Consider the following 25213-nt stretch of genomic DNA (forward strand, 5'->3'; position numbering starts at 1 on the left):
GTCATCTCGAGAGTTACCAACACTGTACTACTTGTTAATTACTCCAAACCCGCAGCACTTAACACATCTAGCACACGTGTCTTGGAATGACAGACAAATTTTCACTACCTAAGAACTAATTCTCACAACAACGAAGGTACGGCCGGAACACTGTAGAACGTTCACAAAGGCATTCTGGGACTCAGAACAGATGTAGCTGCAGTGTAACTTGGCCTTCACTGGCTGGCTTGGAGCGTTGTTTAGCCTGGATCAGCTAAACTCGCCCTTATCCCATATGTAGATAATGGCGACTAGTTAAGGGATACCGGTGAATAGGAAAGTCGAGGAAAGGACATTCACCTCACTAGACACACGCAGTATGGGTGTAAGTGGCATGCCATCTAGTGGTGGTGTAATAGTGCCATCTAGTGGTGGTAGTGGTGGTGTAGTAGTGCCATCTAGTGGTGGTAGTGGTGGTGTAATAGTGCCATCTAGTGGTGGTAGTGGTGGTTAGTAGTGCCATCTAGTGGTGGTAGTGGTGGTGTAGTAGTGCCATCTAGTGTTGGTGTAGTAGTGCCATCTAGTGGAGGTAGTCAAGTAAGAGTTAGTCAGGTTATCAGTGATGGTGTTATAGTGAAGGTCAGGACAGTGACCAACCTCAAGGGCACTAAAGGTCAGTTGAACTTCAGTGGTCGTACAGAATGGGCGTGTTGCTCCTCCTCCTGCCAACCCCCGCCGGCTTTACCGCTTCCTCATCCTTTTAATACACCTAAATAACGTAAGTATTGTCTGGTGACGTATTTGTCAGTACAACAGCAGAGTTGAGCTGCTGCTCCTGGTCCCCACCACCAGTTTAGTCACCAAATTATTAACGTTTTAATAGTCACAGTTTAATTTTCTTTGGGGTATAATGTCTTGGAGGGGGGGGGAGGGGTGATTGACTTTAGTGGAGGTGGTTTTGATGCGGGGAACTGGAGCTACTCCTCTTCCTCTGGTCAAACAATAACTCTCACACTACATAACCTATAATGGTGTATCCAGTTCTGGACTATTTTTTTTCCAGTATTGAAAAATAACTTAGTGAAGGTCTCTTGATCCAAGGAACTTGGGCCTTGTGATCCAGATACAGATTTCCATGTAAACATTGTTAGTCATTAGATCTATCTGAAAGAAATATTAAAGAGATAGCTTTACTATGTTAAACATTAATGGTTATATCAGTCAGGTAGTAATGTTACTAGTTTATATTACGTGGTAATGTTTGCCTATAAATGTGTGTAATGTTCATGGTTATAATGTGAATGTGTTTTGTTTCAGGTGTGGTAACTGAGGAGTGCTGTGCCTGGCTGTGTCTGCTGCAACATTGATCAACACAGCAACTTTGACCAGTCTGAGGGGTGGAGACAACCACATTAGTAAATGGTCTGACCCATAACATAGTGTTATATGGAGATGCAGCAGTTGGAGACGTCGTTAGAGGTGGGCAGGGCCCACTTGTAAGGTATTTCCAGGTTATAAGTCCACTAAAGTTTGGTTATTGAAGCAGATAGTAAATGAATTATGTGGGAAAGGTGGTGGGGAGAGTATAGGAAAGACTGTAAGCAACTGATATCAGAAGTAGCTTAGTGAGAAGTATTGTATCTCCCGACCAGAGATTTCATCTCTGGTCGGGAGATAATGAATGTATTCTATAGGTTATCTTGAATTACCTGGAGTTTACCTGGAGAGAGTTTCGGGGGTCAATGCCCCCGCGGCCCGGTCTGTGACCAGGCCTCCTGGTGGATCAGCCCCTGATCAACCAGGCTGTTGCTGCTGGCTGCACGCAAACCAACGTACGAGCCACAGCCCGGCTGATCAGGAACTGACTTTAGGTGCTTGTCCAGTGCCAGCTTGAAGACTGCCAGGGGTCTGTTGGTAATCCCCCTTATGTGTGCTGGGAGGCAGTTGAACAGTCTCGGGCCCCTGACACTTATTGTATGGTCTCTTAACGTGCTAGTGACACCCCTGCTTTTCATTGGGGGGATGGTGCATCGTCTGCCAAGTCTTTTGCTTTCGTAGTGAGTGATTTTCGTGTGCAAGTTCGGTACTAGTCCCTCTAGGATTTTCCAGGTGTATATAATCATGTATCTCTCCCTCCTGCGTTCCAGGGAATACAGGTTTGGGGTGGAGATAAAAATTGGAGAAATAGGTTTAAAGCTTAGAATTGAAGACTGATTAGATTTTAGTAAGTTTGTTAGTGTAATATCTATTATGCAGTCTATACCCATCCTACAAGATTGTAGGAAGCAGAGATGAAATGTGTAAGTGATATATCATGACTCAGTTGGTAGTGGTATCAACTGAAGAACCTGATTCGATCCCGGGCACAAGTGGGCATGTTCCCTTAAATTCATTGGCACTGTTCACAAAGGAACACTGCAGCAGGCCTATTGGTAGGGGTCGCATCCTGGGGGAGCATAAATACCCTAATAAAGATGTCATAGATGTCATCCTGACGTGATTGTGTAATTGTGTGTTAATCTACCGGGTTAATTATACCGAGATAGTCGAGTGTGGTGAGGGTGATGGTAGAGGTCTTGATGCCGGGTGTTAGGGCAGCCTATTAAATCAGGCATATACATTATTAAGACATAAGGAGCACTGGAGCAGACCTATTGGCCCGTGCTAGGCAGGTCCAACTCTGAACCACTCATTTGTCTAAACTATTTTTGAAACTACACAGCCCAAGTTTTAGCTTCACATGACGGGATAAATTTTCCTTAGGCAGAATATATTATAGCCAGAAAAATCAATAACAGTTCCTCTGAAATGGGGAATTAACCACATCTTCCTATGTTCAATAGCTTTGAAGCCCCAAAAATATTTTTAGTATTACAACTTTGTGGGTTTAGCGCTTACGACTCCAGAGTCTGTATTAGAGCTGCTTCGGGGAGGGGGGGGGGGAGCGTTTGTTTTGAAACTGGGTTATACAGTATATATTTACATTGACTTTGTAGACCCCTTGATCCTACCTAGACCCCCCTTGATCTTACCTAGACCCCCCTTGATCTTACCTAGACCCCCCTTGATCTTACCTAGACCCCCCTTGATCTTACCTAGACCCCCCTTGATCTTACCTAGACCCCCCTTGATCTTACCTAGACCCCCCTTGATCTTACCTTTACCTCCCTTCACCCCCCTTGCGCCGCCACTGCTCTGCAAATTAGTAAGGCCTATACCTGGAGTATGCTGCATAGTTGTGGTGTATATAAAACTTTGACCTATAATTATTTAGTTTCTATCAAAATAAGTTATAGAATTGTGTGGTGTTAAGTAGGATAGGTAAGGTATAGAACTGGAGAATCTGCTATATGCATTATGAATGCATATAGCAGGGGAGAGTAATCTCCCCTGAAGGCATAGATTACGTAGAACTGTTGGCCTGGGAACCCACCAACGACCTTCAGTAGCTGTGTGAAATCTGTTATTGCACGTGGTTTCCGTGGGGATGTTGGTGGGTTTCGGGCTTTGGGTAGTGGTTGTGGTGGGTGTTCTACGTTTTTTATGCCTTTGGCCACACTGTGTGAAGTTAAATATTGATTCATCATTTTGGAAAATTTAAGCGACGTTCAGGTTCCTATGAATATAAAAGTATTATCGTTCAGAATTGCAGTTGGTTGATAGTTTAAGTAGTGAAGTCTAACGCTTCTGGCAGCAGATATTAATGATGAAAATAATGAAAACCTCTGATCTGAATTGAAGTGTTAGATGTTAGTGAATACTTTCTGCCGACTGATGCTGATGAGTATAGTTAGGGGGTGATTTAGATTGGTATTAGTAAGATTATTAATCCTGCTGGGTTAGTAACAGAAAAATAGAGGTAGAGTTGAATGTAGTGGTCCCCAGGTTGTCTAGGATGCCAGCCATAACTGGCAGGTAAGGTAGGTTATGAATTCAGGCTAGCATAGTAGTATGTGTTAGGAAACTGGTATATGGCAGGTCTCCAACTGGTTAGATAACCCATGGTGCTGGTTTTTAGTCTAGTGTGCTCTGAGGGACATGGAAGTGTACAATGTTGTCTTAATGATCCTAACTACCTTAATGTTATATTTGGATGCCCTTCAGAGTACAAAAATTCCTTCTACAAAATAGAGCGAAAAACCAATGTCAAAGACCTGGGAGTGATCATGTCGGAGGATTTCACCTTCAAGGACCATAACATTATCAATCGCATCTGCTAGAAAAATGACAGGATGGATAATGAGAACCTTCAAAACTAGGGATGCCAAGCCCATGATGACACTTCAGGTCCCTTGTTCTATCTAGGCTGGAAAATTGCTGCACACTAACAGCACCTTTCAAGGCAAGTGAAATTGCTGACCTAGAAAATGTACAGAGAACCTTCACGGCGCGCATAACGGAGATAAAACGCCTCAATTACTGGGAGCGCTTGAAGTTCCTGAACCTGTAGTCCCTGGAACGCAGGCGGGATAGATACATGATTATATACACCTGGAAAATCCTAGAGGGACTAGTACCGAACTTGCACACGAAAATCACTCACAACGAAAGCAAAAGACTCGGCAGACGATGCAACATCCCCCAGTGAAAAGCAGGGGTGTCACTAGCACGTTAAGAGACAATACAATAAGTGTCAGGGGCCCCGAGACTGTTCAACTGCCTCCCAGCATACATAAGGGGGATAGCCAGGGGTCTATTGGTAGTCTTCAAGCAGGCACTGGACAAGCACCTAAAGTCGGTACCTGAGCAGCCGGGCTGTGGCTCGTACGTTGGATTGCGTGCAGCCAGCAATAACAGCCTGGTTGATCAGGCTCTGATCCATCAGGCGGCCTGGTCACAGACCGGGCCACGGGGGCGTTAACCCCCGGAACTCTCTCCAGGTAAACTCCAGGTAAGGGGTGTCGCTGTATTAGTGAAGGTATCTTGATACAAGCAGTTGCAAGTACCATCCCATTTCTTGCATCAAACCTGATTGCCTAACACTACCCAAGCTGTGTATAAACCTTATGGATAATATATTTGGTTTATGAAATTTTATTTGGGCAAATGGGCACGTATGTAAAATAGTTTGAATGGGGGGGGGGGACGGTATAGACAAGCTGACCTGGCCCCTAAAGTCAGTCAGGTTTCAGAGGAGAGTAGTGCAAGTTGATAGATTTTTTTTTCCAGCTATGTACCTTAAACATAGGCGTAGGTTTATCTAGGTTGTAATGTTAGGGAGTTATCCTCCAACTTTTTTTTAATTGCCACAGAATCCTGACAATTAAGACAACACTGAAGACAAGAGGTGATCACAATAACCTGTGTTAGACTTGTGCACGTGGAAGTGTTTGCAGTGAAGATAGTGTTGTACATGACTGCCCAGCGTCACAACACTTAGCTTTATGGCAATACAAACAAGATTATGAAATTTTAAAAATGTATCATACCTCAAACTATTAATAATGGCAGTATTGAGGCTGTCCGCCTCATTATTACTATTGTTAGTAGGGTTGGGGTAGGTATTTTTTTTTTTTCCCCGAGCTTAAAGCTCCCGAATTGTGTGAATGTTGTCGTCCTGCTGACAAATACAGCAGTTGAGGCTTGTCTCAGTTACTTCTTAATTTCTTTTGTGTTCCTTGAACACCTTAGTGTGTGTTCTTTGAATATTTCTTTACTGTGATAAAGACACTATGTATTACAGTTTAATTAATCTAAAGTTTATCGAATCTTGTAGGTTGAAGATATTCTCCGTGTTGTAGCCAGCTGCTGTGTGGTAAAGTCCGTGTTGTGGGCAGTTGCTGTGTGGTGAAGGCCGTGTTGTGGGCAGTTGCTGTGTGGTGAAGGCCGTGTTGTGGGCAGTTGCTGTGTGGTGAAGGCCGTGTTGTGGGCAGTTGCTGTGTGGTGAAGGCCGTGTTGTGGGCAGTTGCTGTGTGGTGAAGGCCGTGTTGTGGGCAGTTGCTGTGTGGTGAAGGCCGTGTTGTGGGCAGTTGCTGTGTGGTGAAGGCCGTGTTGTGGGCAGTTGCTGTGTGGTGAAGGCCGTGTTGTGGGCAGTTGCTGTGTGGTGAAGGCCGTGTTGTGGGCAGCTACAAGTCTTCAGAGATGTTATCACTAGCAGCATCAGCCCAAAAATGTCTGCAAAGATAAAAGTATGGACATTACTAGATTTATGAACTGCAGTAAACAATAGTTTGAAGTCTATGTATTTAGAATGCTTCCTTCAGCAGTTTATAGTAAGAAAAATTGCTAAAATATTTTTCAAAGCTGAGCTATCAAAAATTACCATGAAATTGGAGTAATCCAAGTTTTTTAAATTACCAGAGGTTGATGGAACTGGAGGTGTTGGTGTGGTGGATGGCAGAGGAGTGACTAGTGGCGCCACTATTCTTGACCTCCATGGCTAAATGGCGCCATTGACCTGGAGGAGGGGGGTGATGACGTCAGTGGTTGTTTGTGGGGAGTGGGAAGGTCGTTAGGGGAAGGGTCGGGGGTTGGCTGCTGGTGGAGGATTTTGGGTTGAGTCGTTAGTTGTTACTCTATTGTTCGCATCGCGCTCGGGCCGTGCGGACCTGCTGCGCAGACGCTCCTGATTGAGTTGGCTTTTGCGCAGTTTACCTGACTGAGCACCCCTCATGGAAGGTTCCTTGATGTTGGTGAGGGAATTGGATCTGTGCTCCAGTTCCCCGAATTAAGCCTGAATGCCTTCCACATCCCCCCCTCCCCTGGGCGCTGTATAATCCTATGGGTTTAGCGCTTCCCCCTTGATTATAATAATAATAATAACCTGACTGAGCTGCCCCTAGCGTTGGTTGGTGGAAACTTTATTTTCTCCAACATGGCGCTGAATAGCAGAAGACGAATCAATACTGTCTGCATTGAGATGATCCATGGGGCTGTCACGGGATCCAACATGGATTTATTGCTACCAGCGATCATTCGCGATACCTATGGTATAGCAAATGAGGAGATATGTGGTGTCGCACTCAATGGAACGACGAGAAACTTCGTTAAAATGACGTCTGCACGAGTCTACGAGGCGGTGGTCGACAAGTATCAGGAGACCACCATACCGGTTAATACAGCTGTGTCGGTGCGCCCCTCAAGGAAGGTTCCTTGATGTTGGTGAGGGGCTCTTGATTTAGGGAATTGGATCTGTGCTCCAGTTCCCCGAATTAAGCCTGAATGCCTTCCACATCCCCCCCAGGCGCTGTATAATCCTCCGGGTTTAGCGCTTCCCCTTGATTATAATAATAATAATGTGTCGGTGCGACTCCATGATGTATCTCGACAATACACTTGGGTGAAAATCAGGAATGTGCCTTTTGAGGCGACTGATTTTGACATTAGCAGTGAACTGCATAATTATGGAACTGTTCGCGTAGCCACAGCAGGGAGATGGGCAACTGGACCGTATGCAGGTATGCTGGAAGGTACATATACTGTTAAAATGACTCTACGACATCCTATTCCTTCATATGTTGTGTTGAAGGAATTACGGACTTAAGTCTATGTAACGTATGCGGGGCAACGACGTACATGTCGGCTAGTTTAGTTAGTTTAATATGTTTATTATGCACCCCATACCCATCCTGTGGGCGGTAGTCAAAAGATTACAAAGGTACATAATGGGTCCAGTGACTGGACCCCAAAGTTATGATAGCTGAACTAGTTACAAAAGTAATGAACTCCAGGTAGATCTGGTCACAATCATGGCAAGTTACAAAGGTAATGAATCAGCTTCACTCCTATACATGGTTACAGACATGAACAAATTACGAAGTAATGAGCCACTGATACGTCCACACCTGGTCACAATTGTAATGAGTTATAAATACAAATATTAAGTGGATCATACACTCACACTAGCGCACGCGCACACATACACACACGAGGGCGCACGCACGGACATGTGCACACGAGCGTACAAATATATGCATACACACAAGGACGCACCCCCCCCCCCACACACACACACACACACACACACACACCCACACACACACCCCCACACACACCCCCACACACACCCACACACACCCACACACGCACACGCGCACACACACCTGGTCCAGCAAATGGCTTCTCGAATTTAATCCTGCCAAATGCAAAGTCATGAAGATGGGGGAGGGGCACAGAAGACCACAGACAGAGTATAGGCTAGGTGGCCAAAGACTGCAAACCTCACTCGAGGAGAAAGATCTTGGGGTGAGTATAACACCGAGCATGTCTCCGGAAGCACATATCAATCAGATAACTGCTGCAGCATATGGGCGCCTGGCAAACCTGAGAACAGCATTCCGATACCTTAGTAAGGAATCATTCAAGACACTGTACACCGTGTATGTCAGGCCCATACTGGAGTATGCAGCACCTGTTTGGAACCCACACTTGATAAAGCACGTCAAGAAACTAGAGAAAGTACAAAGGTTTGCGACAAGGTTAGTTCCAGAGCTAAGGGGAATGTCCTATGAAGAAAGATTAAGGGAAATCGGCCTGACCACACTGGAGGACAGGAGGGTCAGGGGAGACATGATAACGACATATAAAATACTGCGTGGAAGACAAGGTGGACAAAGACAGGATGTTCCAGGGAGGGGACACAGAAACAAGAGGCCACAATTGGAAGTTGAAGACACAAATGAGTCAGAGAGATAGGAAGTATTTCTTCAGTCATAGAGTTGTAAGGCAGTGGAATAGCCTAGAAAATGACGTAGTGGAGGTAGGAACCATACACAGTTTTAAGACGAGGTTTGATAAAGCTCATGGAGCGGGGAGAGAGAGGGCCTAGTAGCAACCGGTGAAGAAGCGGGGCCAGGAGCTAGGACTCGACCCCTGCAACCACAAATAGGTGAGTACACACACACCTTAGAGGACGGAAAACTAGAGATCTGGTAGACGAACCAGGGAGGAAAGACTGGGAGTTAGAGCTCCAAAAAAGGGAGGAAGAGTGGGGAAGGAAGATAGTAGAGCTTGGTAAGAAAATGGAGGAGCGGATAGCTGAAGAGTGCAGGAAGTGGGAAGTACAGGTCTTAGCAGCAGAAGCTAGGATACAGTGCTTAGAAGAGAAACTGCAAAGCCTGAAACAGATTAGAGAGACAAATGACAATTCAGATGTGACATCAGGAAATTCAAAGTCAGGCGCAGACAAGGGGATGGTAAGCAACAACGGAGACATGCCGTACACGAAGGCCCTATCAGACCCACGTGGGGGCCAGGGAAAAGACGATGAGCACACTAAGATCAAGCGACAGGTCCGAAGACAATGAAGGTTTGTTATATGCAGAGATTCTAACAGCCAACTGCAGTAGCAAGGGACAGCTGGTCAGGAAAGACAGTTCACTGAGAATAGAAGTTTCAGATATGACAGGGACTGAAGGCAAGAACATGTCAATGGAAGGAAATAAAATGCCTCAGAGGAAGCAGATGGAGACTCAGTGGGAGGAGGAAAGGGCGAGGTCAGTTTTTGTGTACGGGCTCCAAGAAGCCAAGGGGGCCAACTTTGAAGAAATAAAACAGGAGGAAAAAAAATGATTGAAGGCATCATGAAAACAATAGGGGAGGGCAATATGACCCAGGTGACAAATTTTCAGAGAATTGGGTGGTTTGCGAGTGGAAGGATACGGCCTGTCAGAGTAACTTTCAAGGAAGAATCAGTTCGAACCAGGATTCTGCAAGAGAAAGCAAGACTGAGGGACAAAGAGGGGTACCAGAGAGTATACCTCGACCGCGACAGAACACAAGAAGAAAGGACTATACTGAAAGAGAGGGTACAGAGACGCAAGGAGGAACGAGAAGCGGTGAAAATGAGCAGGACCCAGACACAGGAGGAAGGGCAAACACACCCCACAGAATCTCCCACCAAAAGACTCCACCCACGACATTCCCAACGCAACTGAGCAACCTATACTACAACCCACTCACTGTTCCCTCTGCCACCAACCCCCATATCACAAACCTCACCCCAACAGCTGTCCCTTATGGGTATTCTGACCCCACCCCCATCAACACAAACCCCACCTACACCACAGCCCCATATAGGCCCCCACCAAGGCTCTCGCTCCCCCAACCCCAATATACTTGCATGACCACAATGATAGAAAAGAAATTAAAGGTTTGGTACACAAACGCGGATGGAATAACGAATAAACATGAGGAGTGGAATGAAAGAATCAGTGAAAAATCCCCAGACATCATAGCAGTCACAGAAACAAAACTCGCTGAGACAATAACAGACACAATCTTCCCAACAGGATATCAGATCCTGAGGAAAGATAGGAGTAGAGGGGGAGGAGGGGTTGCACTGCTCATAAAACACCAATGGGGATTTGAGGAAATGGAAGGCATGGACATGATTGGAGAAAGAGACTACATTGTAGGTACAATTCAGTCCAGAGAACATAAAGTAGTCATTGGAGTGATGTATAACCCACCACAGAACTGCAGGAGGCCAAGAGAGGAGTACGAAGAAAACAACAGGGTGATGGTGGACACACTGGCTGAGGTGGCAAGAAGAGCTCACTCGAGCAGAGCAAAGTTACTGGTAATGGGCGATTTCAACCACAGGGAGATCGACTGGGAAAACCTGGAGCCACATGGGGGTCCCGAAACATGGAGAGCCAAGATGATGGATGTGGTACTTGAAAACCTCATGCATCAACATGTCAGGGACACAACCAGAGAGAGAGGGGAGGATGAGCCAGCAAGACTGGATCTTGTGTTCACCCTGAGCAGTTCAGACATTGAGGACATCACTTACGAGAGGCCCCTTGGAGCTAGCGATCATGTGGTTCTGAGTTTTGACTATATAGTAGAGTTACAAGTGGAGAAGGTAACAGGAACTGAAGGGGACAGGCCAAACTATAAAAGGGGGGACTACACAGGTATGAGAAACTTCCTGCAGGAGGTTCAGTGGGACAGAGAAATGGTAGGAAAATCAGTAAACGAGATGATGGAATATGTGACAACAAAGTGCAAGGAGGCAGAGGAAAGTTTTGTTCCCAAGGGAAACAGAAATAATAGGAAGACCAAAACGAGTCCTTGGTTTACTCGAAGGTGTAGGGAGGCAAAAACTAAGTGCAACAGAGAATGGAAAAGGTACAGGAGGCATAGGACCCAGGAAAACAAGGAGATTAGTAGAAGAGCCAGAAACGAGTATGCGCAGATAAGGAGGGAGGCCCAGCGACAGTATGAAAACGACATAGCATCGAAAGTCAAATCTGACCCGAAACTGCTGTATAGCCACATTAGGAGGAAGACAACAGTCAAGGACCAGGTGATAAGGCTGAGGAAAGAAGGTGGAGAACTCACAAGAAACGATCAAGAGGTATGTGAGGAGCTCAACACGAGATTTAAGGAAGTATTTACAGTAGAGACAGGAAGGACTCTGGGGGGACAGACCAGATGGGGACACCAACAAGGAATACACCAACAAGTGTTGGACGACATACATACAGATGAGGAGGAGGTGAAGAAACTGCTAAGGGACATCGATACCTCAAAGGCAATGGGACCGGACAACATCTCTCCGTGGGTCCTTAGAGAGGGAGCAGATATGTTGTGCGTACCCCTTACCACAATCTTCAACACATCCCTGGAAACTGGGCAACTACCTGAGGTATGGAAGACGGCAAATGTAGTTCCCATTTTCAAAAAAGGAGACAGAAAAGAGGCACTAAACTATAGACCTGTGTCATTGACGTGTATAGTATGCAAAATTATGGAGAAGATTATCAGGAGGAGAGTGGTGGAGCACCTGGAACGGAACAGGAGTATAAATGCCAACCAGCATGGATTCACGGAAGGCAAATCCTGTGTCACAAACCCTTACACCTCTTCAATCTTATTTGGGCACAAGGAGTTCTTCCCCAGCTGTGGAAATCTGCCATTGTTCTTCCTTTCCGCAAACCGGGTACTACTGGACATGATGCCTCCCACTATCGCCCCATCGCTCTTACTAGTGCAGTTTGCAAAGTGATGGAACGTCTCGTAAATCGACGTTTAATGTGGTATTTAGAGACACACAACAGTCTCTCCGCTAGTCAATATGGCTTTCGTAAGGGTCGTTCTACCATAGACCCCTTACTTCGCTTGGATACGTATGTTCGTAATGCCTTTGCGAATAATCACTCAGTTATTGCCATATTTTTTGACCTTGAGAAGGCATATGACACAACTTGGAGGTATAATATTTTGGCCCAGGCCCATTCCTTAGGCCTCCGAGGCAATCTACCATCCTTCCTTAAGAACTTTTTAACTGACAGACATTTCCGTGTTCGAGTCAATAATGTTCTTTCCCCGGACTTCGTCCAAGCTGAAGGTGTCCCTCAGGGATGTGTTCTAAGCACAACACTTTTTCTCCTTGCTATAAATGATTTGGCCTCTGTTCTTCCACCCAATGTTTGGTCATCACTCTATGTTGATGACTTCGCTATTGCTTGTGCAGGCGCTGACTGTCATCTTATTGCAGTTTCTCTCCAGCATGCGGTCGACCGTGTTTCCACTTGGGCCACCACGCATGGGTTTAAATTTTCAAGTACCAAAACTCACCAAATTACTTTCACTAGACGCTCTGTTATCTCCGATCATCCTTTGTACCTCTATGGCTCCCGTATCCCCGAACGTGATACAGTCAGGTTTCTAGGCCTTCTCTTTGACCGTCGGTTGTCCTGGAAACCTCACATAACCTCTCTGAAGGCAATTTGTCACAGCCGGCTAAACCTTCTTAAAACCCTTGCTCATCTTTCCTGGGGAGCTGATCGTCGAACTCTGCTTCGCCTACATTCAGCCCTCGTTTTATCGAAACTCGATTATGGTGACCAGATTTATTCCGCGGCCTCTCCTGCTACTCTCTCTAGCCTTAACTCTATCCATCACCAAGGTTTACGTTTGTGCCTTGGTGCTTTTCGCTCTTCCCCTGTTGAGAGCCTCTATGCAGAAGCGAATGTTCCATCCTTGTCTGATCGCCGTGATGCCCATTGCCTTCGCTACTATGTACGCTCTCACGATCTACACAATCCTTCCATTTATAGAATCGTCACCGATATTAGTAGACATTCTTTATTCGTTCGCCGCCCCTGTTTGCTCCGTCCCTTTTCTCTTCGCCTACATTCACTCTTGTCTTCCCTTCAGTTACCACCTTTATATGTTCATGTAGCATCTCACTTTTCCCTACCCCCCTGGGAAGTTCCAGCTGTTCGGGTCTGTTCTTTCTCACTCCCTTGCTCGAAAGCTCAACTGCCTACGGTGGCTTCCCGCTCTCTTTTTCTTGATCACTTCCATTCCCATTCTCATGCCACTGCTGTGTACACAGATGGCTCTAAGTCTTCAGACGGCGTCGGATTCGCAGCAGTGTTTCCGGACAGCGTCGTGCGGGGACATTTACTATCTTCAGCTAGCATTTTTACTGCTGAACTGTATGCCATTCTTGCAGCACTTATTCGTATCGCATCTATGCCTATGTCATCATTTGTAGTAGTCTCAGACTCCCTTAGTGCTCTACAGGCTATACGAAAATTTGATACATCTCATCCCCTAGTTCTCCGTATCCAACTTTGGCTACGCCGTATCTCTACCAAACATAAAGATATTGTTTTTTGTTGGGTCCCTGGTCATGTCGACATACAGGGCAATGAACAGGCAGACACTGCTGCGCGGTCAGCAGTACATGACCTACCAATTTCCTATCGAGGTGTCCCATTTCTTGACTATTTTGCTACAATAGCTACCCACCTTCGCACCCGTTGGCAACAACGTTGGTCAACTCTGCTCGGTAACAAACTTCATTCTATTAAACCGAGCATAGGTTACTGGCCGTCTTCTTGTCATCAGTGCCGAGGTTGGGAGACCACTCTCTCCCGCCTTCGCATTGGCCACACTCGTCTTACTCATGGGTATCTCATGGAAAGGCACCCTGCTCCTCTCTGTGAGCAGTGTCAAGTTCCAGTATCGATTAGCCACATTCTGTTAGACTGCCCTCTCTATCAACGAGCACGCAGAATTTACCTCCAACGTCGTCTTCGTTCTACTACTCTCTCTTTACCTTCCCTTCTTGCTGATGGACCCTCCTTTAATCCTGACTCTCTCATTGACTTCTTGACAACGACTGATTTACTCCACAAACTCTGATGATACTTTTCGCACTCCCCTCAGCCCTTTCTAGTTCAGTCTCTTGCTGCCCTTTACCCTTTCACCATCCACTGCCCCGCTGTTTTCCGTAACCTATTACTCATTCATCTCCCTTTTGCCACCTGATGCCCTCGCTTCCTTCCTGCCCTGCAGCGCTGTATAGTCCTTGTGGCTTAGCGCTTCTTTTTGATTATAATAATAATAATAATGTGTCACAAACCTTCTGGAGTTTTATGATAAAATAACAGAAGTAAGACAAGAGAGAGAGGGGTGGGTTGATTGCATCTTCTTGGACTGCAAGAAGGCCTTTGACACAGTTCCTCACAAGAGATTAGTGCAGAAGCTAGAGCATCAGGCGCATATAACAGGAAGGGCACTGCAATGGATCAGAGAATACCTGACAGGGAGGCAACAACGAGTCATGGTACGTAATAATGTATCACAGTGGGCACCTGTGACGAGCGGGGTCCCACAGGGGTCGGTCCTAGGACCAGTGCTATTTTTGGTATATGTGAACGACATGATGGAAGGGTTAGACTCAGAAGTGTCCCTGTTTGCAGATGATGTGAAGTTAATGAGGAGAATTAAATCTGATGAGGACCAGACAGGACTTCAAAGAGACCTGGACAGACTGGACACCTGGTCCAGCAAATGGCTTCTCGAATTTAATCCTGCCAAATGCAAAGTCATGAAGATAGGGGAAGGGCACAGAAGACCACAGACAGAGTATAGGCTAGGTGGCCAAAGACTGCAAACCTCACTCAAGGAGAAAGATCTTGGGGTGAGTATAACACCGAGCATGTCTCCGGAAGCACACATCAATCAGATAACTGCTGCAGCATATGGGCGCCTGGCAAACCTGAGAACAGCATTCCGATACCTTAGTAAGGAATCATTCAAGACACTGTACACCGTGTATGTCAGGCCCATACTGGAGTATGCAGCACCTGTTTGGAACCCGCACTTGATAAAGCACGTCAAGAAACTAGAGAAAGTACAAAGGTTTGCAACAAGGTTAGTTCCAGAGCTAAGGGGAATGTCCTATGAAGAAAGATTAAGGGAAATCGGCCTGACGACACTGGAGGACAGGAGGGTCAGGGGAGACATGATAACGACATATAAAATACTGCGTGGAATAGACAAGGTGGACAAGGACAGGATGTTCCAGGGAGGGGACACAGAAACAAGAGGCCACAATTGGAAGTTGAAGACACAAATGAGTCAGAGAGATCGTAGGAAGTATTTCTTCAGTCATAGAGTTGTAAGGCAGTGGAATAGCCTAGAAAATGACGTAGTGGAGGCAGAAACCATACACAGTTTTAAGACGAGGTTTGATAAAGCTCATGGAGCGGGGAGAGAGAGGGCCTAGTAGCAACCGGTGAAGAGGCGGGGCCAGGAGCTAGGACTCGACCCCTGCAACCACAAATAGGTGAGTACAAATAGGTGAGTACACCCACACACACACACACACACCCACACACCCACACCCACACCCACACACGCACACGCACACACACGCACATGCGCACACACACACACACACACACACACACACACACACACACACACACACCCTCACACACACACACACCCTCACACACACACACACACACCCTCACACACACACACCCTCACACACACACACCCTCACACACACACACACCCTCACACACACACACACACACACACACACACACACACACACACACACACACACACACACACACACACACCCTCACACACACACACACACCCTCACACACACACACACCCTCACACACACACACACCCTCACACACACACACACCCTCACACACACACACACACACCCTCACACACACACACACACACCCTCACACACACACACCCTCACACACACACACACACACCCTCACACACACACACCCTCACACACACACACACACACCCTCACACACACACACCCTCACACACACACACACACACCCTCACACACACACACACACCCTCACACACACCCGCACACACACACACACACACACACCCTCACACACACACACACCCTCACACACCCTCACACACACCCTCACACACACCCTCACACACACACACCCTCACACACACACACACACCCTCACACACACACCCTCACACACACCCTCACACACACACACCCTCACACACACACACACACACACACACACACACACACACACACACATGCACACATGTGGTAATGCTTTATTTACAGCTAGCAAAGTCAGGGTATTTCTCCAGAATGGTCTGCAATATACCACTGTGGATAAAATACTTTGCCATTTCTTGAACATTTCTGAGTGAGTTGTTTCTAAATTCATTAAATTTATCACACTCCAGTACATAATGACGCAATGTGTGACAATAGTCCATCTGGCAAAGTTTACATTTCGTTTGGTCTACATCTGTTGGTGGTGATTTAACCTGCCATAGATACTTGTAACCCAGCCGGAGCCGGGCAGTAGTGACATCCAAGAGTCTGCTTATCTTGTTGGATGCACCATAGACATGTGGCTCCTCCTGCATGATGGAATGATGATAGATGGACTGACTTGTGTCAATCTCCCTAAGTCTTAAGTCAATAAAGTTCATTTGAAGTTCTTTTCGTATTATTGTTCTCAAACTGCTAAATGACAACCCAAGATTGTAATCTACCCCCTCTTTGAAAGCATACAGCTTAGCCAATTTATCAGTTCTATCATGCATCTGAAGACCAATGTGAGATGGAATCCACAGCATGTGCACTCTGACTCCACTGTCCACAATCTTACCATATCTATGTCTGGCTTCTGACAAAAGCATGCCACAATTTATACTTAATGAGTTGAGAGCATTTATGGATGACAGAGAATCAGTTACAATTAAAGTGTCAACCTTAGAACATGGACACATTTGAGTGCAAGGAGTATGGCAAACAGTTCTGTTTGAAGGGTAGAGGCCCAGTTATTGATGCGTGCTCCAATTTCTTTATGAGAGCCATCACTGTGTGACAGCAGCACTACCAGCTGCACCAGTGGACTGGTGAACAGAACCATCGACGTAAATAATTTGTGAAAGATTGTTCTGTGTGACTAAGTTATCAATACAGCTTAAGGCATCGTGTTTGGCTTCAAGACGAAGCTTTGGTTGTGATTTAAGAAGAGTTTTGGGGGGAAATGGAGGAATGGTAGTTTGGAATGGGGTAATATCCCATGGAGCAGGGAAATGTCTCTGTTGTCCAACTTGATATAGATCATGTAGCTGGTTCATGCGGAGGTCGGTTCCAGTTTTTTCGATCCATCTGGAAGGATGTTTACCAGTGCTGAGGAAAGTTTGGAGGGCTACTGTGCAGGGGTTTGAATGGGCTAGCCTAAGCATATTGACCCCAATAAGGATATTTCTTTCAGTAACACGATCTCTAATGCTTGGAATATTAAGTTCTTTCTGCATATTTAAAATTTTGGCAGTACGAGGGCATCCTAGGATGATCCTCATTGCTTCATTTTGCAGTTTTTCTAGCCCTCCAAGCTTCCAGTCAGACACGAGTGCAAGTAGTGGTGCTGCATAATCAACCAATGATCTAATATAAGCAAGATACATCATTTTCACAATTTTAACATTAGCACCATACCTGGGATGAAAACCTGCCACAACTCTAAGTGCTCTCAGCCTTTCTTTGTATTGGCGACAAAGTCTCGTTACAACAGGTCCAAGTAGTGGAAACTCAAAGCCTAGATACCTGTATCTGCTTACATATTCTAGAAGAGACCCATCATGCAACTGGATCTGACGAACTGTGCCTCTCTGCCGAGGAGGACGCCTGTTGAGTATCTTTGTTTTATCCCCTGAGATTATTAACCCCAGGTCCTGACACGAGGCTAGTACATGATTAAGAATGTTTTGGGTGTTGGAGAATCCGGTAGTGTGAATCATTATGTCATCAGCAAAACTAACCATATAATGATGGGGCTGGCTAGGCATGGCATTAAGTAAGGCATTAATCAAAATGTTGAAAAGGGTGGGACTAAGCACACCTCCCTGTGGGGTTCCTAATTCAAAATCTTTAGTTACACTTCTATGTCCCTGGAACAACACAGACGACTTTCTGTTGGACAGGTAACCTTTAATCCAGCGGAGAAGCCATCCTCCAACATCCATTCTGGCAAGTTCACTAATGATTACATGTCTGTTGGCTACATCAAAAGCGGATTTAAGGTCAAGGAACGTAGTGTATGAGCTGTCAGTGTGCAGAGTGAGAAAGGTGGTAATGCAATGATGCACACTCCTTCCATGCATGAAGCCATGCAACCGGGGTGACAATGCTACTCAAAGCATTTCAAATTAGGAACCCTAATACAAAAACAAATCAAATGTACCTGAGATAAGAGTGTGGCCATATCTTCTTGTTGCTGGAGTATGGAGCACAGTCTTTTTTATTTATTTATTTGTTATTAATTTGGACATGATACATAGACATACAAAGAAATACAGTGGTTAAGTGTAACATGCCAAAAGGCCCTTGTATGCAGAGCATTATGGGCAGCTTAAAATTAACTTTAGATTAACTAAGCAATGATATATTCAGTGGTAAAAATTATAGTAAACAAATAACAATTATGCACAAATGAGTATTTCAAAGACAGGTCATATGGTCATTTGCTGAGTTGCTGAGCATTCAATAGAATGGAGTACTGTATTCTATTAGTTAATGCAGTTAAAAAAACAAAGTTTGATAGGGTCATAGGTTATACATTTATGAGATACAGTTATTCTGTATTTATTTAGTTGTGGGTGAGTAAGTGGTTTTTAAGAAGAGCCTTGAATTTATAAACAGACAGTGTTTTATATTCACAGGTAATGAATTCCAGATTTTTGGGCCTTTTATGTGCATCGAGTTTGCATAGCATGAGATGGACACGAGGAACATCTAAGAGTGATCTGTGCCTTGTGTTAAGGTCATGTGTTCTGTTGAGGTTGGTAAGGAGACATCTGAGGGGAAGGTTTATATCCGGGTTAAGTGTTCTATGTATGTAGTAGGTACAATAATAAGTATGGATGTTTTGTACGGTGAGTAGGTTTAGAGTTTTGAATATTGGTGGAGTGTGCTGCCTGTAGTGGGAATTTATCATTCTGACTGCAGCCTTTTGTTAGGTAATTAATGATCTAATGATTTATTGTTGTTGAGCCCCATGCACAAATTCCATAGGTGAGATAGGGGTAAATGAGTGAGTGACATAGGGCCAGGAGGGCTGACTGTGGAACGTAGTACTGTATCTTCATTAGTATGCCTATGGTCTTGGAAATTTTTTTGGCAGACGATGCAACATCCCCCAATGAAAAGCAGGGGTGTTACTAACACGTTAAGAGACCATACAATAAGTGTCAGGGGCCCGAGACTGTTCAACTGCCTCCCACCATACATAAGGGGGATTACCAATAGACCCCTGGCAGTCTTCAAGCTGGCACTGGACAAGCACCTAAAGTCAGTACCTGACCAGCCGGGCTGTGGCTCATACGTTGGTTTGTGTGCAGCCAGCAGTAACAGCCTGGTTGATCAGGCTCTGATCCACCAGGAGGCCTGGTCACAGACCGGGCCACGGGGGTGTTGACCCCCGGAACTCTCTCCAGGTAAACTCCAGGTATGTGTGTTTGAAATTTGAATCTATTATCAAGGTGGATTCCTAAGAATTTTCCCTCTGTGAGCTTTGTGATAGGTGATTCGTTTATCATTATGTTAAGAGGGACATCTGTAGCTCTGTTACCAAACTGAATGAAGTAGGTTTTGTCAATGTTGAGAGTAAGTTTGTTAGTCATCATCCACGTAGATATTTTCTGTAATTCGGTGTTTACAGTATTGGCTAGCATGGCTGGGCTTGGGTGAGAGAAGACGTATGTAGTGTCATCTGCAAATAGTGTGGGTTTGAGTAGTTGTGATGCATTTGGTAGGTTGTTTATGTAAACAAGAAAGAGAAGAGGGCCAAGGACACTTCCTTGTGGGACACCAACTGTAATTGGCTGTGCGGAAGAGTTTGCCACATTTGTGTACACATATTGGCTTCTGTTGCTGAGATATGACTTTAGGTAGTTGAGGGCGTGCCCTCTTATACCATAGTGTGACAATTTTATGTGGAGCAAATCATGGTCAACTGTATCAAAAGCTTTACGTAAGTAAATGAAGATCCCCGGTGGGACTTCTTTTTTCTCGAGTGAAGTGTATATTTATTCTAGCATGTGTATAATAGCATCATTTGTATTTTTATTAGGCCTGAACCCAAACTGACAGGGGTTGAGTATGTTGTGGGAGATGAGGTAGGAATAGATTCGCTTATGAATTAATTTTTCGAAGATTTTAGAGAGAGGGTGTAAGTTGGATACTGGCCTATAGTTATTTAAGTTTGTTTGGTCACCTTCTTTATGTATGGGGGTGACCCTCGCTATTTTGAGAACTGTAGGGAAGGTAGAGAATTCGATGGATTTGTTAAAGAGTGTTGCAATGATTGGTGACAGCACTTGCGACGCTTTTTTGTATATAAAGGGTGGTAAGGTATTTAAATCTTCTGTCTTGTTTTTTAGTGTGTTGATAATAAGGGAGACTCCTGTTGGGTTAGTAGGAGCTAGGAACAGTGTGTTCGGGTAGTTGCCAGTGAGGTAGTCATTGGGTTGTGGTATTTCAGCTTGGGATTTTATTGGCAAGGTTTTTTCCTATGGAGAAGAAATCATTGAGTCTGTTTGCTGTTTCTGTTGGTGGGAGTTGGAGTTCATCTGGTTTTGTTAGTTCAATTGTGTTATTTCCTGATATCTTTTTTGTTTCTAGTATTTCTGATAGGGTTTTTCAGGTCTTTTTTATATCACCTTTTAAGTTGGATAATCTGTTCTCATAATACAATTTTTTAGCCCTTCTTATCAGGCTGGTTAGGACTGACGAGTAACATTTTGTTTGGTCTCTGGTGATGTGACCCATTCTGTACTGTTTTCTGTATAGGTGCTTTGTATTTATGGATTTGAGGATGCTGGGTATTAGCCAGGGACTGTTCAGTCTCTTAGCTGTCATCTGTTTAGTTTTTTAGGGCAGTGCTTGTTATAGAGGTATTGGGTCTTTTCTAGAAAATTATTAATACATTCGTCAGTATCTGTAAAGATTTCTAGCTCAAGAGTGCCAGTCGATGTTTGTCATTGCTGCTGTGAAGTTATTAATGGCTGCCTAATTGAAGTCTGAAAGTGACTTTAGTAGTGTCTTGGGGTAATTTACTTAGATTAGTTATGAGGAAGGTAGGGTAGTGGTCTGGGGTATTATCTGTGATTATACCTGATTTTAAAGGGGATATGGTGTTGATCCAGATGTGGTCTAGTAGGTCATTGCTTGTGTTTCCTGCTAGTTAAGTTGATCTCTCAACTGTACAAAATACTGCCTTACACATGCTCGTGCCTCCTCTGCAGTTCCACCTGTATCAACTTCTACTGACCCACTTTCAGCAGAGGAACCTTCCAGATGTTGAGCTACACTTTCTAAGAAATCAAGCAAAATGCATATTATATGATAAACAGAGCAGAAAAAATATATTAATATACTTTAAGAGAAATGTAATAGATTACTGCATTAATAACATGATGATCCGAGTATTTTTTGAGGTCAAAATGAATTTACTATTTCTGCTGTCAGACAGAAATGCTCATTAATTAATTATCAAAACCTAGGCAGCGAAAGGGCTCAACCATTTTAGTGACCATCTGAAAGCTTTGAGAAAAAGCTAAAATATTGGACAACTGCAACTAGCAAAGGGGTTCTAGGTCCAAAGTTTGAACAATGCATTTTCAAGAGAGAAAATCTGGTATAAAAGATTACCACTCATAGTTTACACAGTTTCTTACACATTACCAGCATCAATTTCTGAATGTTATGTGATGTATCAAATTAATATACTTTTTTTTAATTTAGGTTAGGGTCTACCCAGATCAGGACTCGCAGTGTGTGATCAACCAGGTGATAGCCACAAGAAATCCAACACATGCACCACAACCTGGTTAATCAGGAACTGACATGAGAAACTCGGATCACATAAACTTATAAAAATTTATATTTAACTACAAATAAGCAAATTTAAAAAACTAGCATATGACTGGCAGAGGAGTGTCTCAGAAAATATATAGATGTCAAAATGAGCAAGGTGTGAAGACCAATTAGGGAATGTGTGAGGTTTGCTATAGGTCTACGTATTCACTGGCACAGCACTGTACTGAAATGATAACCCTCCTTCCTCCTGCAATCCATCTAGTAGGAAACCTCATTTTTTACAAATGTGAGTATAAAGAGGCATTCTCAAGATTTTATCTATAAAACATGTGGTATGAAAACATGCCAACATAAAACATAAACAGGGCAAAAGCACATATAAATCATATACATGTATAAACCTACATTTCTATATCAAAAAGAAAAATTAACCAAAGAACACACTGGAGATACAGTAGATGAAAAAAAACTGCAGTTCTGCATTCATATATATTGATATCACAGTGAGTTATAAACAGTGGCCTCTGATTCTTTAGGGCTTAGTACCACATGAAAATTGCAATGTTCCAAAATTTCAGTGCTCAAGTCTTCCAGTAACATAAACCAAAGTGTAATATAGTTTCTCAACCAGATTTTTGTTTTAACACAAAATACAGTACACCCATTTGTTAGCCTCAGATCAATTGTTAAGTACCCAAACATCACTGATTATAAACAGAATGTTGGTATTGTATATCACTGATAATAAAATGTGGTTAATATGTAAAACTGAAAAAACTAAAATCTTAACACTTCAACCATTACAAGGTAAAGCTCCTTATTACTAAAATACTTAACGTTGGACATGAAATATTCAGAACTCGAAACACTCAGCATTAACAATACTGCACACTCCTCACCTAGCTTATGAGGTGAATCAGTTAGTCCTGAGCTACTCTGTGTTGTATGGCTGTATTGATAGTGGAACAGATCCTCTCAGCTTCTTGCTCTAATAATATATACTGAAAGACACAAAACACTTAAAACACTTTTCCACAACACTTATCAAGCAGTACATTTTTAAAAAATCTTAATTTTTTTATAGAAAATTATGCAACTGTCTCTTCTTGTATAAGAAATGTTCATGCATGTGATGAGTAATATTTATAAAGCTCTTGCCTGGGCAAAATGTTGTTGTCACTGCAGTTCTAAGTTGCTGTCTGTGTTCATTTCTCATCTACTGGTATTTTGTGCCATTACTGTACCTGCCCAACATTGTGTGTATGTGTGTGTCAGCAAAATCTAGATTTACAGTCTGGCTACTATAGAAGAGAATTATTATTATTATAATCAAAAAGAAGCGCTAAGCCACAAGGGCCATACAGCGCTGCAGGGTAGGGAAGGAAGCAAGGGAATTGGATGGCAGAAGGGAGGGGGGATGATCAGCAGGTTACAGAAAACAGCGGGGCAGGGGATAGTACGGGGGTAGAGGGTAGCAAGAGATTGAAGTAGAAAGGGCTGAAGGTATCAGAATTTGTGAAGTAAGTCAGTCGTTGTCAAAAAGTCAATGAGAGAGTCCGGATGAAAGGTGGGTCCATCAGCGAGAAGGGAAGGTAAAGAGAGAGCAGCGGAGCGAAGACGACGACAGAGGTAAATTCTGCGTGCTCGTTGATAAAGTGGGCAGTCCAACAGAATGTGGCTGACTGATAATGGAGCTTGGCAATTCTCACAGAGAGGAGCAAGACGCCTCTCCATGAGATATCCATGAGTAAGACGAGTATGGCCAATGCGAAGACGGGAGAGAGTAGTCTCCCAACCTCGACACTGGTGATATGAAGACGGCCAGTAACCTATACTCGGTTTAATAGATTGAAGTTTGTTGCCGAGCATAGTAGACCAACATTGTTGCCAACGGGTGTGAAGGTGGGAAGATATTGCAGTAAAATAGTCCGTAAATGGAATACCTCTATAAGAAACTGGTAGGTCATGTACTGCTGACCGCGCAGCAGTGTCTGCCTGTTCATTGCCCTGTACGTCAACATGACCAGGGACCCAACAAAAAACAATATCTTTATGCTTGGTAAAGATGCGGCGTAGCCAAAGTTGGATACGGAGGACTAAGGGGTGAGGTGTATCAAATTTTTATATAGCCTGTAAAGCATTAAGGGAGTCTGAGACAACCACAAATGATGACACAGGCATAGATGCAATACGGATAAGTGCTGTAAGGATGGCATATAATTCAGCAGTAAAAATACTAGCCGAAGATAGTAAATGCCCTTGTACGACGCTGTCCGGAAACACTGCTGCGAATCCTACGCCGTCAGAAGACTTAGAGCCATCTGTGTACACAGCAATGGCATGAGAATGAGTGAAAGTGGTCAAGAAAAAGAGAGCGGGAAGCGACCGTAGACAGTTGGGCTTTCGAGCAAGGGAGGGAGAAAGAAGAGACTCGAACAGCTGGAACTTCCCAGGGGGGTAGGGAAAAGTGAGATGCTACATGTACATAGAAAGGTGGTAGTTGAAGAGAAGACAAGAGCGAATGAAGGCAAAGAGAGAAGGGACAGAGTAAACAGGGGTGGCGAACAAATAAAGAATGTCTACTAATATCAGTGACCATTCTATAACTGGAAGGATTGCGGAGATCACGAGAGCGTACATAGTAGCACAGGCAATGGGCATCACGGCGATCGGATAAGGATGGAACGTTCGCTTCTGCATAGATTGCTGCACTCTAACAGCACCTTTCAAGGCAGGTGAAATTGCCGACCTAGAAAATGTACAGAGAACTTTCACGGCGCGCATAACGGAGATAAAACACCTCAATTACTGGGAGCGCTTGAGGTTTCTAAACCTGTATTCCCTGGAACGCAGGAGGGAGAGATACATGATTATATACACCTGGAAAATCCTAGAGGGACTAGTACCGAACTTGCACACGAAAATCACTCACTACGAAAGCAAAAGACTTGGCAGACGATGCACCATCCCCCCAATGAAAAGCAGGGGTGTCACTAGCACGTTAAGAGACCATACAATAAGTGTCAGGGGACCGAGACTGTTCAACTGCCTCCCAGCACACATAAGGGGGATTACCAACAGACCCCTGGCAGTCTTCAAGCTGGCACTGGACAAGCACCTAAAGGC

The 25213-nt window shown here is 44.4% G+C and overlaps 1 long non-coding RNA gene and 1 other non-coding gene across 6 annotated transcripts in view; one reads left to right on the forward strand and one right to left on the reverse strand.

The window, feature by feature from the left end:
* The first annotated feature begins 467 nt into the window (after nt 1-467).
* On the forward strand, nt 468-24213 carry LOC128695279 (uncharacterized). Of its 4 annotated transcripts, XR_011393355.1 has the most exons (4): nt 468-757; nt 1297-1480; nt 18931-19049; nt 22013-24213. It is a non-coding gene; the product is annotated as an uncharacterized lncRNA (long non-coding RNA). The 4 variants fall into 4 exon arrangements; XR_011393356.1 differs by lacking the exon at nt 18931-19049 and having other exon boundaries at nt 482-757; nt 1297-1490; XR_008407979.2 differs by lacking the exons at nt 18931-19049; nt 22013-24213 and adding an exon at nt 5232-5836 and having other exon boundaries at nt 486-757.
* Nucleotides 5937-25213, reverse strand: part of LOC128684442 (uncharacterized) — a 39296-nt gene continuing 20019 nt past the window's right edge. The window contains exons 3-5 of one of the 2 annotated variants that reach the window (XR_011393357.1): nt 22987-23088; nt 6277-6376; nt 5937-6093 (exon numbers count right to left, since the gene is read on the reverse strand). This is a non-coding gene — a transcript (uncharacterized protein). Of the gene's footprint in view, nt 6094-6276; nt 6377-21252; nt 21583-22986; nt 23089-25213 lie in introns of those variants that run through there. The other variant, XR_011393358.1, reaches the window with a different exon arrangement.

This window comes from Cherax quadricarinatus, chromosome 50 (genome assembly GCF_038502225.1).
Source record: "Cherax quadricarinatus isolate ZL_2023a chromosome 50, ASM3850222v1, whole genome shotgun sequence".
In the NCBI taxonomy this organism is placed as follows: domain Eukaryota; kingdom Metazoa; phylum Arthropoda; class Malacostraca; order Decapoda; family Parastacidae; genus Cherax; species Cherax quadricarinatus.